This window comes from Calonectris borealis, chromosome 9 (assembly GCF_964195595.1).
Source record: "Calonectris borealis chromosome 9, bCalBor7.hap1.2, whole genome shotgun sequence".
NCBI classification, from domain to species: domain Eukaryota; kingdom Metazoa; phylum Chordata; class Aves; order Procellariiformes; family Procellariidae; genus Calonectris; species Calonectris borealis.
In genome coordinates this window covers 2,441,115-2,457,839 of record NC_134320.1, presented here as the reverse complement: position 1 = coordinate 2,457,839, position 16,725 = coordinate 2,441,115, and the positions used below count along the sequence as shown (strand labels likewise).

Here is a 16,725-nt window from a genome sequence, read left to right as displayed (position 1 = left end):
CTGTTTCCAGCTTGTATGACTTCTGTATTATGTGCGTTTGGTTTTTGTATTTGTTCTATTCACATTTACAGTTTTTACCAAGTGGGTAAGTGCATTTATGCATTTTTAAGAGCTTAAATCTGCGATACACCATGCTGCCTTCTATATTGGCTTATAGATGCATAAAATCTTTCAGGTGGAATCTGGAAAGCAAGTGTCAAAAGCCAAGAGAATACTATAAAAAGTGGCGGTAAATGGAAGTGCAGAAAGAGCTAAACTCATCTGGTGGTAAAAGTCCTTCGGCCCCAGAAGCCCCTTCTCGTCTAGGGTACTGACAATTCCTACCTTTGGTAGCAGTTGTCAAATGATGTTTTAAAATCTGTCCTTAGAAGGCTGTATTTTTTTCATGTGAAATTCAATAATTTGTTCCAATGGCATTCTGCCAACTTTGGGCATCTAGTGTCTGATGAAAAGAAGGCTTAGAGGAGACCTTATCACCATGGTCCAGTATTTAAAGGATGGCTACAAAGAAGATGGAGACTCCCTTTTTACAAGGAGTCGCATGGAAAAGACGAGGGGTAATAGGTATAAGTTACTCCTGGGGAGTTTTCAATTGGACACAAGATGAAAATTTTTCGCAATGAGAACAATCAGCCATTGGAATAATCTCCCCAGGGAAGTGGTGGATTCCCCAACATTGGACACTTTTACAAAGAGGGGTGGTGGGGAATGTGAAGCTCAAGGACAGCCTTGGCTTCAGTGAGCATGAAATGGTGGAATTCAAGATCCTTAGGGCACCGAGGAGGGCGCACAGCAAGCTCACCACCCTGGACTTCAGGAGAGCAGACTTTGGCCTCTTCAGGGATCTGCTTCGTAGAGTGCCATGGGATAAAGCCCTGGAGGGAAGAGGGGCCCAAGAAAGCTGGTTAATATCCCAGGATCACCTCCTTGGTGATCAGCTCAGGAGTGATGCATCCCAACAAAGAGGAAGTCAGGCAAAAACACCAGGAGGCCTGCATGGATGAACAAGGAGCTCCTGGACAAACTCAAACACAAAAAGGAAGCCTACAGAGAGTGGAAGCAAGGACAGGTAGCCTGGGAGGAATACAGAGAAATCGTCCAATCAGCCAGGGATCAGGTTAGGAAAGCTAAAGCCCTGATAGAATTAAATCTGGCCAGGGATGTCAAGGGCAACAAGAAAAGCTTCTATAGGTACGTTGAGGATAAAAGGAAGACTAGGGAAAATGTGGGCCCTCTGCAGCGCAAAACGGGGGAGCTGATTACCCAGGATATGGAGAAGGCTGAGGTACTCAACGACTTTTTTGCCTCAGTCTTCACCGGCAAGTGCTCAAGCCTGACTGCCCAAGCTGCAGAAAGCAAAGGCAGGGACTGGGAGAATGAAGAGCCGCCCACTGTAGGAGAAGATCAGGTTCGAGACCATCTAAGGAACCTGAAAGTGCAGAAGTCCACGGGACTTGATGAGATGCATCCGTGGGTCCTGAAGGAACTGGCGGATGAAGTTGCTAAGCCACTGTCCATCATATTTGAGAAGTTGTGGCAGTCCGATGAAGCTCCCGCTGACTGGAAAAGGGGAAGCATAGCCCCCATTTTTAAAAAGGGAAAAAAGAAAGTCCCAGGGAACTACAGGCTGGTCAGTCTCACCTCTGTGCCTGGGAAGATCATGGAAGAGATCCTCCTGGAAGCTATGCTAAGGCACATGGTGGACAGGGAGGTGATTCGCGACAGCCAGTATGGCTTCGCGAAGGACAAGTCCTGCCTGACCAACCTAGGGCCTTCTGTGATGGAGTGACTACATCAGTGGACATGGGAAGAGCTACAGATGTCGTCTATCTGGACCTCTGTAAGGCCTTTGACATGGTCCCCCACATGGTCCTTCTCTCTAAACTGGAGAGGTATGGATTTGATGGGTGGACTGTCCGGTGGATGAGGAATTGGTTGGATGGTTGCATCCATCCACAATGACCAGATGGAGGTCGGTGACGAGTGGTGTCCTGCAGGGGTCTGTATTGGGACCAGAACTGTTTAATATCTTCATCAATGACATAAGCAGTGGGATTGAGTGCACCCTCAGCAAGTTTGCAGATGGCACCAAGCTGAGTGGTGTGGTCGACACACCTGGGGGACGGGGTGCCATCCAGAGGGACCTGGACAAGCTCGAGAAGTGGGCCTGTGTGAACCTCATGAGGTTCAACAAGGCCAAGTGCAGGGTCCTGCACCTGGGTCAGGGCAACCCCCGGTATCAATACAGGCTGGGGGATGAAGGGATGGAGAGCAGCCCTGCCGAGAAGGACTTGGGGGTACTGGTGGAGGAAAAGCTGGACATGAGCCGGCAATGTGCGCTCGCAGCCCAGAAGACCAACCGTATCCTGGGCTGCATCACAAGCAGCGTGGCCAGCAGGTTGAGGGAGGGGATTCTGCCCCTCTGCTCTGCTCTGGTGAGACCCCCCCTGCAGTGCTGCGTCCAGCCCTGGAGCCCTCAGCACAGGAAAGGCACGGACCCGTGGGAGCGGGTCCAGAGGAGGCCATGAAAATGATCAGGAGGATGGAACAGCTCTCCGTGAAGAAAGGCTGAGAGAGTTGGGGTTGTTCATCCTGGAGAAGAGAAGGCTCCGTGGAGACCTTATTGCAGCCTTTCAGTACTTAAAGGGGGCTTGTAAGAAAGATGGGAACAGACTTTTTAGCAGGGCCTGTTGTGACAGGACAAGGGGGAATGATTTTAAACTAAAAGAGGGGAGATTTAGACTAGATATAAGGAAAAAATTTTATACAGTGAGGGTGGTGAAACACTGGCACAGGTTGCCCAGAGCGGTGGTAGATGCCCCATCCCTGGGAACATTGAAGGTCAGGTTGGACGGGGCTCTGATCAACCTGATCTGGTTGAAGATGTCCCTGCCCACGGCAAGGGGTTGGACTAGATGACCTTTAAAGGTCCCTTCCAGCCCAAACTCTTCTATGACTCTGTGCTGATAGTCATCACTATCTCCTATACAAGAGTGCTGGTGGCACCTTCTTTCTCACTAAGGATTGTTGTTATAGATCTCATTATTGTGTTTCCTATGTAATTTTTTAAATAATCCTGAAAGTTAATCTTGGGTTAAATTGAAGTATGCAGTTTTGACATGGGAGGGGAATATGTGATGCTTACTCCTACTTCTGCAAAAAATTAGGAATATGCTGGACTTCCCAAACTTTGGGAGTGGTCTTGAGACCAGCTGAATCGCTTGTGGTGCATAACATGAGGCAGATGGTGCCTGTGTTTTTGCAAGGCCGGCTAGCTTTTGTTGTCTAAAGTCTTGTAGTTCTGGCAAGACAGTTATGCTGGAATTGCTGAATCCCTTCTTCAGTGTTGTGGTAGCCGTGATGTGTCTGTGATGATTAAGGATATAAGGAAAACAATGTTTGCAGGTAGAGCTAATCTCTTTTTAAGAACCGTTAGTTTAGTCTTTGCATTAAAGGCTAGTATCAGTCATTTCTGTAATTTCAAGGGATTGATTATTTTTAATTTTATGAAGAACTGGACTAAGTCTTGCAGCCCTTTACATTTTTTGTGGGTAGGAAGAAGATGCAGTAGGCTCAGGATTGGAAGTCTCAGTATTTTTTGTCTCCTTGCTTGCATGTTTCTGATAGCAAGAGGAGTAAAGGTATTATGAGTTATATATGTAGGAGGGCTGTAATAACTTATGCTTCTCCTAAAATGCGCTTAAAATTAGGAAAACAAGTATCTTGGAGTTTAGGTATAAACTTAAGTGTAAAAAGTCATTAGTAGATTATCTTGAAGTACTTTATTTTAAAATCTAATCCAATCCTGAATGATGTAATTTTGTAATATGGAAAGCTGTGAGCTCTTTTACTGGAGCTGCTTGCTTAATTTAGATTAAAATTGTACTGTAAAAGGATTATAGAGTGTATGCCTGTGCTAAGAAAGGATGTACTAAATGTGTTGAGGTCTTTTTCTACTCCCAGCTTCTTTTTGAAAGTGCATGCTCAATTTTTGATGTTTTCTGCTGCATTTAAATGTGCCACGTAACATCAGGATGTACTAATGGGATGTTTCAGATGGATCGCGGGAGCATTTATTTAAATACATTTTTGTTCAATAGGATTCTGAGTTTTCTTGTTCCTCTTTATAGAGAGAAGAATTCAGTGCTGGAGTGTCCTAAACATTACTCATGGTGCAACTTCAGAGAACAGCTTGATTTATCTGACTTGAAGAGGAGGCACATGTGCAGTAAGCCAAGAGGACATGGGCTTTCAGTGCATCTGGAAAAATGATCAGGTATCAGAAGTTGTTGATGTTCAAACTAGTCAGAAACTCGAGAAGACATGAAACAATAACGCACTCACTCCTGCAGTTGTCCTTAAATTTTAGGTATGCTTTCCTTTCAGTGGTAGGAATCTCGTTTTATATTGTGTCCATAGCCATTTCACTGCTGAACTTGCTCACTTGCAGTAGCTCAGTTGCAGGCACCTAATGGGATCCAGTTCAGATGTGAGCGAACAGGAAGGGACAAGTGCCAAAGGGGTGTTTGCGTAGAATGAGTTGAAGTTAATCTTACAATGTTTAGATTTTTCAAATACGACTTGAACTCTGAAAGCATTTGAATCTATTAATTCATGTTTATTGATTTTGTGAGGGCATAACTTTGATATATTATTTTCCTGTTGTTATAAGTGTTTTTTCATTGTGCTTACTCTGGTGATGGGCTGGTGAATGCAGATGTCCTCACAGGAATCCAGGCTGTTGTAGCTGGAGTAGAGACACCAGCAAAGTTCCAGAAAATGCAGAGAGTCGTGGTTCATTTTGAAATTTGAGCAGGTTGTAGGTTCAATAATGTAAGAACTATATGTTTTTTAGCTATTTGTTTGTTTTCACGCAACTGTTCATCATTCTGAAATAATGACAAATGTCTAAAGTAGTGTCAAACTTTACTATTGGCGGTAACGGCTCTGCATAGGTACTTGGGTTAGCTGGCTCACTGGTTGCTGATTCTGTCTCTGATGTCTGTTGCCATAGGCAGTGCAGAGCTTGTGCATCTCTGGTGTCCTGCCTCCGATGCTTCCCTTTGGCAAGTATCAGGCATGATCGGGGACTTGCTTTAGCAAGCTCACAGCCCATTTTGTTATAGTGAAGGGGGATTCATTAAAAAGTAACTTGGCACTTCTGCGGTAGACAGCATTTGTTTGTTTTGTACTTCTGTTCACAGTTGTGCTGCCTGTCTTTGAGAAGACAGAGCCTGCATCACGGAGGAGGTGGCTGCTGTCTGGGAACAGCCGGGTTCAGCTCAGGGAGAGAAGCTTTGGGAGGCTGAGCAGGGCAGGGGAGGAGGAAGGAGTGAGAGATGCAGTAGGCAGCCAGGAGCCTGCAGCTTGTGCAAGGAGACTGAGGTAACACTGAGAAGCAGACAGTCCTCAGAGGTGACGAGGAACTTCCCTAGGGGCCAGACAGCACCGTGCAGAGTTTGCTGCAATTTGGACATTGAGGGTTAAATGGAAGCCTGGAAACAAGGCACAGCAGGCAGGGAGGGTTGTGTATAAACCCATCCTATTTCTAGTCTGACTGAGCTGGTCTTGTTGAGTTTCCCTTACTGAAAGCGTTCTAGTTCATATTCTAAGAAAAATTGGCTTTTTTCTTCAGGGAGCTCCCCAGGAAGCAAAGGTATTTGGCAAAGAGCTCTTACCAAAGGTATTTGGTATCTGCGTATTTGGCAAAGAGCTCTTACTGACAAGGAGTCCAGCCTCAGACAGGTTGATCATGTTGACTAATTACAATTTCATTTTCTGAGGAGCGGCCAGAGGTGTAAGAATGCCTTTGGACATGGTAGAGAGACCACTTAGGACACAGGGTTAGGAGCTTTAAGATGGCTATTGGTCTTCAGGTGTACTATTCTTCCCCTCTGTCTTCAGAGTGAGTCTTTATAGTCTGCTGTCACTTTTGAAATGTGACATAAATGACAGGAGGTTTCTTTCTTTCTGTCTCATATTCTTTAATCTTCTAATGCATCTGTGAGAGCTTGCGATATTTTTTTGTAACGTGTATTGCCTTCGATGTTAGCATGATACTTAATGTGTTTTGGATATTGCTATCCCTAAGAATATATCATCTGTTGAATCTGTGTCATATATGCAATTTTTTAGTTTAACTTGTACCTATTTTATGTATTAAAAATTAAATGGTAAAACTTGTATATTGTCAAATGTGCATATATCTCTGTGAAGAACTGAAAAGGACCAAATTGTATAAAAATTCTGTAATGTTTTGGGAATTAAGTTTAGAGGAATGTTTTTAAAAAAATTGTTTCTTGTTTTCTTTATAGATGCTAGCTGAAAAATCACTTATTCTTGACTCTTTAACTGTAAAATTATCTGAAGTTTTCTGTAGTTAGTGAGTGTATATATGCATAATACAAGAAACTATTTAGTAGCTTCACTCATGGAGACTGAAAATGGTTCTATAAATTTTCTTTACATTTGTATGATCTTTGTCATAAGGAAATACTTCATGCGGAGGAAGCTACAGATATGTAAGTTTTAGGAGGTGCCTGAGCCGCCTCTGAGTGTGATTGCAGGAAGATGTGAGATGGAGATACATTTTGGGATTCATTTCTTAATATAAAAGCTGTCAATTTTTACCCCTTCTGTGAGGAGTGGTGGGTGCCATAGAGGCAGAGCATCCATATATTTAGGTTGTAGCTGTCTCTCGTTACGAGTTATAATTAAGGTGAAGTATTTTACTGAAGAATTAAATTCTCCCTTGATTTGAACCTGGTTTCATCTCAATGAAAGCAATTAGTTGCATGAACTACCCTGTCCTTGCCTCATCAACAACAATTAATCAGTTGCTTCATTAACATTGCTGCTTCTTATTTATCTTATTTTTTCCGATTAATAGATAAGGCAGTCTATATTGGAGTGCTATATGCATAGTAGTGGCTTAAGGATAGAAAGTATGGCTCATAAGGGGAACTATGACATTTAGTAGATGGCATGTAATGGGAGAGCAAGCGAACCAGGCAAGCTTCTAATCATGTAGGCTGTCATGTTTTTTTCCTCCAGTATATTATCTCTTTTGTGAAAAGTATACAAGCACTTTCTGTAAACCTTTCCTTACTAATAAGGGGGAAATTGGAGTTTCAGCAGGCTCACATCTCCCTGCGTGAAGGGAAGTGCAGTCACCTATTTACTCTGCTTATGGAGGACTGTAGGTTACAAAACACTCTTGTGAAAGAGTTGTCCTGGAAGGTCCCAAGGTTAATGCTTCAGCTGACATGTTTTTGAACATGACTGTCATTCTTTCTCTCTTAGCCATGACTTGAATTTACTAACATAGTGCTTATTTTCCCTGGATGGGCAAATCTTGTGCAATGCAAAGCTGATGGTTTGATTGAGTTGGAGTATTAGGACATTGGCTAACTTTTATGTACCCTTTTGGTGAAGGCTGATTAATTTTTGGTTGTCCCTTAAGGACAGCTCTATGACTTAATTCAGAAAGCAAGTATTTGGTATGCCATACAGCATCTTCTGAGAGCGTCCTGCTTTGGGGTGCCTTCTACATCGTACTGCGTTGTCCAACATTGTGCTTGAAAACAAGGATCAGAATCACCACTGCTGACAAGTTTAATGCTCTCAATCCGAATATGCTGGACCAAGAGTCTGTTAATCATGATTGTAACTATTTAAAGTGTTGTCGTAACTCTTCACAAAATGAGTAATTCTGTGTTGTGATACCTCAGACAAATCAAGAGGATTCTTCTAGGGTCTGCAAAAGTTGTCTCTTGGGAGAAAGGAAAAAAAAGCAGTACGCTCTGAAGCAAAAACTACTGATAGCTTCATGACTGACTCTAGTCTGGGAGGAAGATGCTGAGCAGGTTTTATTTGTCTTGAGAATATTTACATAGGGCTGATCCACTGTTCTTGAAGGAACTTTATCACAGTACTACAGAGAAAACTGTTAGTACTAAATATAGTGCCTTATTCTGGCAGTCTCTTAACTTATCAATGCTTGAATTCTGCTGTCTTAATGGGCTTTCAGCAGTTTTTGTAGGTTTTTTGGTAGAAATCTGAATAATATTCCTCAGAGAGGTTGTATAACAGTAGCAAGGGTGGAAAGATTTAATTCAGCAAGACTTTGTTCTGGAAAAGATCAGATTAATTTTATAGCTTCTGGTCTTGCTGCAAAGCTTTCAGTACTTCGATATCTTCATAGGAGAAGAGGCCTGAAAGGTTCCAAAAGATAATCTTGACCATTTGCATCAAAGCATCATCACTATTGCTGGACAATTCTTGAGACGATTCCCCCCACCCCCCTTTACCTCCTAATATAGGAGACAACATGACTTCCTTAGGCTGGTACTTCACAAAAGTTCTTCTGATGGCCCAAGTAAATTTTTCTTGTTGCAGTTGAGTCCATTAATTTTTCTACTCATCACAGATGTGGAGGATAGGTTTCCTCTTTCTTTGCAGAAACACTTCCTATATTTAATAGAAATATGTCATATCTCAATCTTACCTTCTCTTTTTACTCTGTTCAGACTGAGCAACCTCAATGAGTTAGCTCACTCATCCCTCGTAGCTCACCTTATTAACTGTCTGTCTTTTCTTGTAGTTCTCTCGTCGTTTCTCTCTTTCTTGACAAGCCTGACCCAAAAATGGACTTTACCAAAGGCTTTATCAAAACTGAGTAGATTGGGAATTTGTGCTCCTGTCAATGCATAGAAGTTGCCTTGTTTGTGACAACTTGATATTATAATTTGTGATCAGTCTGTGATCCTCTCTATCCCAAATCCGTATCTACAGAACAGCTGCTCAGCAGTTGTTCCGGTATTTGTGCAGGTGATTTTTTTTCCTCTGAACAAAACTTGACCTTGGGGGCTTGTACCACATTTTTTAATCACTTATCCAGTTTCATTAATTCCTTCCCCCAATAGCTTCCCATTTATGCATGCCTTTTTGTGGGAATAACATAAATTATAGGACTTTTCTTTCCACATGGCACTAATACTGAGGTTTCATTGTCAGATCTCTCATTTCTTTTGCAGGCTCCTAACCTGGGAGAGGAAAGGTGACTGTAGCTCAGTTGGCTTTAAAAGTGTCCCTTATAACTGCTAATTATACATACTTATTTTTACTTCTTTTGCAGTATTTCTCACTGCTGGCAATTCTATTAGAGTTAATTATTGTTATGGAAGACTTCATTTTGGCATGTTCTCTGGGAGGAACATTATTTTGTGATGTTTCCCTGAACAAATAGATCTGCTTTTCTCACAGGGCCTCTGCTAAGGGTTTCTGCAAATGATTTGTAGAGGAAAAAAGCCAGCAAATAAACACATTTTAATCTTTTTAGTTGTATTACCCTACTCCTGACTATCTGTATTTAGGCTGACTTCCTGTTTGTTCATCCTCTCCTTGATGATTTTACAGCCCATTGTCTGATTTCAGCCACATGTTAGAGATGGAGGTTTTAAGATAACGAAATTCCTACAGGTTTTTTACAAACAGATGGGCAGCTTGGAAGGAGATAAACGTAAGTGTCCTCACATACCCCTGACCAAGGGAAAGGATGTGGCCTGAGTCCATGTAGTTTCAGGTGGCAGAGTGTTCTCCCAAGGAGGAAGACCTTAGTTAGCAGCTTCCTCGGCCACAAGGGTGGTGTCTAAGTGCATGTTCTGCTTCACGGGTCTCCTCTGTGCTTCCTGCCAGCTGGCCATGACGACTGTAAATCTGGGAAGACTTGTTTTTCACTTGTTGCATTAACTGCCTTTTCAGCAGCAAGGAAATGGACTCTAATGTAGCAGCCTCTTATGTAGCAGTGTTTTCTTTCCTGATGGAGTTCCAGAGCTTCTCCTTATGTCTGAGGAACTGGGCTGTCTTCCTTCAGGAAGATAAAAATCTGCAAGGGTAGTCTTTTGAACTTCCCCAGCCTCATCAGTGCATGTTCTTAACCGTGTAGTGGCATGCCTTCTCCTAAAACTGCACGGACTTTTATTGTGGTGAGGAGCCTGAAAGGCAGGGCTCATCTGGAACAGGTAGGCTTGCTGGGAAAATCACCCAGAAACTCCTTAAAAAAAATCCATACCAGCCTCAGGCTTAAACAAGGGAAGACATAATGCATTTTGTCTTGTCATTGTCTTTTAGTGCCTTTAGCGTCTTTTTTTTTTTTTTTTTTAGTTCCTGGAGTATTGCTAAAGGCAATATAAGGTCAAAGGAAGTCATCATATAGTCTTATGTACTCCTACCCACCATATCTTGCAGAGCACACTCAGTCAAAAAACAACTGGCAACTGTATGGAAGATGGTTTTGCTGTAAGAAGCCTCACTTTGGTAGCAGAAGACGGTAGCACTTTCATTTGAAGACTGTACGGTGGTGGTACAAGTGTCTGTGAGTTTGTTTGAACAGCTTTTGGGTAGACACTTGAAGATATGGGTAGCTTTCTCTCAGGGTATGACGTATATATGAGTCTGTAGCCATCTCCAGCTCTCTGCTTTCATTTTTAAGCAGACCTAAACGTCTCACCGTGGCTCACTAATGATGCTGTTTTGTGAGCAGAGGCAGCTCTGATGTTTCTGATCTGAGAGGGTCTGAGCCTTGTTCCAGGGGTAGCCCTATTGCCTGTCTAGCAGCAACTTAGTCACCAAAACGTACACCCTAGCTTCATCCTACCCCAAAGGCAACACCTTAATCGGAGGGGGCTCATCTTCTAGCTATAGGCTCTGTGCTGGGGTGGCTCAGGGACAGGCACAGTGGTTTCAGAGATTTCCCAGATTTCAGTTCCTGCCTCGCTGCAAACAGATTCCCTTACAAAACAGGGCTTGTAGTTAGGGTCCCTGACTCAAATTGCAGCTCACCTGTTCTCATGGCATTGCACATGTACCACTTCGGGGCTTTTTCTCTTTGAGTGACTTTTTTTCTTTCGGTCACACTTCTTGGCTCCCAGCTCTTGGCTCTGGTCCTGTCAAATTGCAGTCCCGTTCACCTGCCTTTGCAGGAAGGACTTCTCAAAGTCTCAGGTCTGGGGAGATTCTGGTTAAAAACCTGAAGATCTGATGGTTTAAGTATGATTTTTTTCTTCCCTCCTGTCACCCACCCCACTGCTGAAGAATAGGACATTCGGAAGAGGAATGTATGCCTACAGGGTTGGAAGAGTGGATCAAAGATTTCACAGATTTTAGAACTTGACAGTAAAATGTGCCTCTAGCTGTCTTATCTATGCAAATATTTACCTAGGCTTTCTCCTGTTAGAGAATCATTTGCTGTTTCACTTCACCTATTTATTCATCCAGGTAGAAAGTTTTCACAATGGAGTCCCTCTTGTACCTCCAAGTGTGTGCCGAGTAGATTTATAAACAGCCTTATTGATGTATAATTATGAAATTAGCCTTTAAGTTACTTTCATCTCTTTTCTAATTTTCTGCTTTTGTTAGTGGAATATGCCACAAGAAGTGCTAGGTATTCGCTTTGATTTTCTGCTTCCCTGTGAGTCTGTAACTGGCCACCGCCAGGGACGGGACACTGGGATGAATGAGCCTTTGGTCCGATGCAGCAGAACCATCCTTTCCAATCAAAGGTTGTATTAGGATTTTAGTCCATGATCAGCGTCGAGTTACTAAGGCCTATAAATAGCAAACATATGCTATTTTTGAATATTGGCATAATATTGTTCTCAGTCTTCTGCAATATTAGTAGTTTTCCTATTTATTAAAATTGAAGGTCACAGGATTGGAGAACTTGTTAAATGATTATTTTAGGGCTGGGCTCAAACTAATATGATGTGCCAACTTGAAATGTTATGCCTAGCAGATGCTGTATAACATTCCTATTAGTTACTAATTGGCTTGAAAGTACTTAATTATCTTGTCTTTTTCAAATATGGGGAACCGATATTTTTTAAATACTTCTAGCTTTCCCTTTTGTACCCATTACCACCAGTTTTGCCTGCTAGGTCTACTTACTTAGTTACTCATATATCCTTTCAGAAATCCTGCTACCTGTAAACTTTTTAATAGCACTTGTATGCTCCCTTTTGAACTTGGGGGTTTTTATCTTATATGGGGGTTTTTATCTTATATCCTTGTTGTGCTTTGTACATTTTTTTTTTCTGTTTTCACATTAATACTGTACTAAACTTATCTGTAGAATTGTGTTTGAGCATCTGATACTTCACAGGTTTCCCTACTGTTGCCAGTGTTTTTGTCTGAATGAGAAGGAGGAAAATAATTTCTCTTTCTAATACGTAGTTTCTCACCTCTGATGCATCAAAATGTAATGTGTACTATTAAAATATGTAACTGGTTGTAACCATCCTGTTTTCTAATGCTGCTGTTTGGCTACCAACATAATCTTCTAACAGCCATCAATTTTAGGCCGGTGGTTGGTTTTTCTTTTTCATAATGAGTTAAGGTAGTTGTCTTGCATTTTAAATTCAGGACCTTTGTGTTTGAAAATTTTAACCTGAGCTTTTGAGACATAGATGAAATTGAGTGTTGGTGTGCTGAACCAAGTCACCATGGAGAAGAAAATCTTAAGTTGTATGTGCAAGCTCTTTTCCTCTACTGGAGTCTTCCTGGGGTTTTGTTCCCACTTATTTTCCCTGCTGGGTGTAAATGTCACTGCAATTAACCCTTGGAAACCTCTGAAAATTATTTTCCTTTCTATTTTTATTCTGACTTTTCTCGTTCTATAGCAATATTTCTCCTTTTCTTCCACTTCTTGCATGTGATACTGTGCTCCCCCTTCTAGTTCCTGAATTGATCCCTTTTTGCTTTAGGGTAAGAAAGTAAATTACCATTTTTGTTTCTGTTTTGAAAATGCCAGGGAAATCTGGAAGCTATTGTTTTCATACCATGGTGGAGAGGTTGTCTGTAAGGCAGAGCGTTGGGCTCTGAAGGGGAAGGGAAGGCAGCGAGTCAGAGCAGGGCCTTCGAACTAAGTAACCTGATGCAACGGGGTTTGAAATCGTGACATGAAGACATGTGTCTCACTATACCTCCACTCCTGCTTCTCCTTCTGTACAGTAGCTCTTAATCTGTAGCGGTTGCATTGTCTGGGTAGAAATCTCATGATTTGTATTTTGTGACTTTTAGCTCTTAAAGAGTAGATATTTCTTCGGTAAAAGTTAACCTGCACTGTCTTTGATGTTGAAAGTAGATAACAAGAAATTTGCATTAATTTTAATTTTCTCTGGCCAGCTTTATAAAGCTTAATTTAACAACCAAAGTCCAAAATCAAAGCTCAATTTATTGTGGCTGCTGTTGAAATTCGGAGCATACTAATTCTTCCTATCATTGCAACTCCTTGGTGGAGTGATAGTATCTAATAATATGCTATGGTACAACTAAGAGACAAAGGTGTGCTGAGAACCAGATGTAGGAGTCCATTGACTCCCCAGTGGTGTCTTTTGGCATGACGGGACTGGAGAAGAGAAGAACTGGCTGTACTGCCCTTGCTGTCCGTTCCTTGCTCCATGTCAAAGATGCATAAAAAAAAATTACTGTCTTAATAGATGCAAATGCCTACCTATCCCCTCATATCAGTACATTTTTAGGTAAGTATTGTCTCTGTAGGTGTGGCTGTGTTAGCTTTCAGGAAGGCTTTTGCATCCTGCCCTTCTCCTCCCTCCACACGAGCTAGTATCAGTGGTGCTGGCTCACATGATACCAAGTAGCACTAAATCCTTGTTTTCTAAACCCAGATCCGCATTGTTGTTACATCCAGTCCTGGTTTGTTTTGGGATGTTAGCCAGTTTCCATAAGGAAAGGTGTGATTCTCTTAAGGTGTGCTCCACCAGAGTACCTTTTGGGACATTCTATTTTTGCATAATTGCTTCCTACTTGCTAGGAAAAGGGGTGGTGAAAATACGGAAATTCTGGCTCTTAATAATTTGGAGGCTACAAATTGTTTAGGAGGAGTTTTAGAGACCAGAGTGATGAATTCTGGTAAACCCTGAGATGGTGTAATTGCATAGCTTACAGCCTAGGTTCTCCTTGAAACCTTGACCTTAATTCCTGGTTGTGCTCATCCCTCCACTCCTTCCCTCATATTTCAAAGATACAAAAATAAGGCAAAACTTGTGCTCTTCCCCTGTCCAGATCAAAGTTAATCACAGCCACTCTTGCATGTGTTCACCAGGACATTGTCATCTATTTGGGCGTCCAAAATGACGCCCTGCGCCCTTGCATCTGGTATGCAGAATTAAGTATATTCATTGGCTTGCAATTGAAAATGAAATGAAAATGGCTGGTAGGCTGTGATACATGAATGTTGTGCCCACTGTTCGTTATGTAGCCTCAAGTGTGAAACTACGCGTGCTCCGATTTTTGTTTCTGAATGTTTCTGATGTTGTGAGCTTGTCTGCCCGCTGTTGGGAATGTTTGATGAGAGCTGAATGCGTGATTTTGTTAGTGCTCCTATTTTTATTTTGTTGGTGCTTTTGCATCACTAATCAAATACAAGCCTCCTATTGTTCTCCCTGCAGCTTCCTTCCAGTACATGCTTATACTTAGTTATTTTAATAATAATACCCAGGGTTTGTAATCCTGACAGAAGCCAGAGAGATGATAAACTCCTTTTCTGATTACTAAATACATTTGATTCATATGACAGATGGCTGTTATTTGATATGCTGTTGTTATCCAAGCTGTACAGAGGGGCAGAAACTCGCCGGAGCAATGACTTGAAGGCATTAGAGGATGTCCTCGCCCGGTCCTCGCCGCGGAATGGCAGCAGTGATGCCATTTTACCCAACGGCTTCACTTCAGTTACGAACAAATTGTTTTCCACGTCCTCTCCCCTGCCTTGCGCACGTAGTAGAGAGGCGCGCAGCCCTCCCAGCTGGCGGGGGAGCCCCGCGTTTCGGGGCGGCTCGGCGGTGGGCTCGGGCTGTTCGGTGCCCAGATTTTTGCTGGCAGAAGGCGGCTGGCGGTGCCTGCGTGGATTGGCTGCCCCCCTGCTCCCCTCTCTCTCTCGCGGTGCACAGCCCCAGCCAGCGCCGCCGAATCTCGAAACAGCCCGATTTACATCCATTCATGAATCCGTGACGTCAGCACGCTTCTGTGCTTCTTTGCAGCAGGCTGCAGGATTGTGTGGGTGGAATTTCCTTTTATTTTGCAACACTTCCTTTTTTTTTTTTGCCTTCCATCTTTTTAAAACAAGAAAATGGAGCATCACATAGGAAATCTTAATCCTTGTAAGTATTTAGATGAAAATGTCTTTTTTTGAAGCGTGTGTGTTTGTGTGTGTGTGTTTAATGGTCAGTGTTACCCTTTCGCCATTTATTTCAGAGGGACAGATGGATGTTGCATTTGTGATGTGAAAGGGCTGAAAAAATGATGCTGAGAGAAGGGAAGAGGAAATGTGAAACCTCAATTTATCCATCACTGCATATACATCTGATAGGTGGCCTGTCCTTTTGCTTGTCAGTGTGCTAGACATTTTTCAGTTGCAATTTTGCACGTTATCTTCTTGTGCCCCCTTTTTAAAGGGGAAGGGAATGGCAATGGAGAATGGATATATATGGAATATACAGGGAATGACATAAGAATTACTAGAGATAGTATAAAGAAGCAGAATTGTATTTTTTGCCTTCTACACAATTGTAGGGTTTTTTTTCTTTTTGGGCTAATCAAACAATTCTTCTGTTGTGTTACAGTAATAAATAATTTAATTTTATTTTTGAGATGAAGAAGAGATGTGTTTTTCTTTCTATCAGCCGGGTAGGAATTTGTTCTTTTATTATTATAAATAGCAGTTTGAGCTGTCTCTGTTGTGCTGAACACATGATTTTTACCCCTCATTTTCCTAATAGATGAGGAAGCTGGGAGTACCGTTGCAGTTAATGATACTGTTCACTGGGGCAAGATTTGTCATATTCTTGCTTACCTGAATGGGACATGATGTCATGTTTTCTCCCAATGAAATGAATGGAGCTGCTCTTTATTTTTGTTTTGAGGGGGTGGTTTAGGTACTGCAATAGCTTAATCATATCAAGCCACACGTCTCTCTTAAGTAAATGAAAAATTGGGTATTTTAAGTTGACCTGGAGAAAGATGACATCAGGCCCATGTGTTTGGATATACTGATTTTATCAATAGGCAGTCTGTTCAATAGAAGAAACTGAAGGAATGTATTTTGATCCATAATTTTGAGGGAGAAAATATGAAAATATTTGAAATAAAAACCAAATCGGTGAGTGAAATGAGAGAGAGATTCAGCCTGTCTGACTCGCAAATGTGGGCACTTTTCACAGTAACTGCTGTGTGTGTAGCCACAGACACCTTGGGATATCCTAGAATGCGGAGGTTAAAGTTGTCATTGGTTTAAAAGTTTTTGTTGCTACCTTTTTTGTTGTGTCCCCAAATGTATGCAGCTTTTTGTTTCTAGAGAGAGACAACCCTTTGAACCTCTGTTTCTGCAACAGACTTCGGCTGTGAAAAACAAATAAATCATGATTTTGATGTAGTGGGTTTTTTTGTTTGTTTGTTTTGCTTTAACACCAGTTTTGTTTCCTGTATTTTGGGCCTCCAGTCTGATTCTTTGATCTAGAATGGTCCTGTCATTCAGATTTGTCTTTGTCTCCTGCTGCCTGATAGTTAAATTTATAGCTGGCATTCATTTTGACCCCTGTGCCTGGAATTAGCAAATATCTTCTAGCACAGAATATATGGTAGGGACTCTTACTGCTTCTCAGCTAGCCGTGAACTTGTGTTTAAAAATGTGTGGGTGGTTGTTTTTTT

General features: G+C 42.0%; 1 protein-coding gene across 11 annotated transcripts in view; it reads left to right on the top strand.

The window, feature by feature from the left end:
• MAP3K13 (mitogen-activated protein kinase kinase kinase 13) overlaps nucleotides 1–16,725 on the top strand; it is an 82,817-nt gene that overhangs the window by 26,165 nt on the left and 39,927 nt on the right. For all 11 annotated transcript variants that reach the window (XM_075157907.1, XM_075157897.1, XM_075157906.1 and 8 more), the window contains one exon: nucleotides 4,131–4,276. The gene's annotated coding sequence lies outside the window, so the exon portion shown is untranslated. The remainder of the gene's footprint in view (nucleotides 1–4,130; nucleotides 4,277–16,725) is intronic.